Below are 757 nucleotides of genomic sequence, written 5' to 3' on the forward strand. Positions count from 1 at the left end.
AGGAAGACAGTTCAATTGCATTTAACACACTGAACTCACTGTAGTGGCCCTTGATGCTCAGAAATATATATAATTACAGAAAAATTAAATGCATATTATTTATATATATCTGAAGATAATATAATAGGTTCCTTTTCCCCTGTTACATTTGGAATTTGCTGCCTAATATTCACAGCCTAGATTTTTCAGGGCGATCCTGATAAATCTAGCCTTGGTCTACTTTGCCAGGCCAGTTTCCCTAACCCAAGGTACGGCATGTTGCCCTGGCCATCATTCCTTTCCTCATTCATTCATGCATGCATTCATTTCTCTTTCAATCATACAATAAATTAGGGCATCTGAGACGTTAAGAAGGATCAGTTTATAGAGAGAAGAACTGGTGACGACGCTCAGATCCACTGGTTGCTACCTGCTTTGTGACTTTGAGGTCCTTGTTAACCTCTTTAAGGCTGTTTCTTTATTAGTGTATCAAGGATAACAACATGCCTCACAATATTACACATTTGGTGTAAGAAAATGAGTATAACTGGGCGTGGTGGCACATACCTTTAATCCCAGCTCTCAGGAGGCAGAGGCAGGCAGATCTCTGTGAGTTCAAAGCCAGCCTGGTCCACATACTGAGTTCCAGGACAGCTGGATCTACAGGGAGACCCTGTCTCAAAAGGACCAAAAAAGAAAAGAAAAAAGAAAATGAGTATAAAAAAATCTTGGAGCATCTCAAAGTGCCTTATAAGACATTTTTATCATAACTTTATAT

The sequence above is a fragment of the Nannospalax galili genome, unplaced genomic scaffold, assembly GCF_000622305.1.
Source record: "Nannospalax galili isolate Female #2095 unplaced genomic scaffold, S.galili_v1.0 scaffold337, whole genome shotgun sequence".
NCBI classification, from domain to species: Eukaryota; Metazoa; Chordata; class Mammalia; order Rodentia; family Spalacidae; genus Nannospalax; species Nannospalax galili.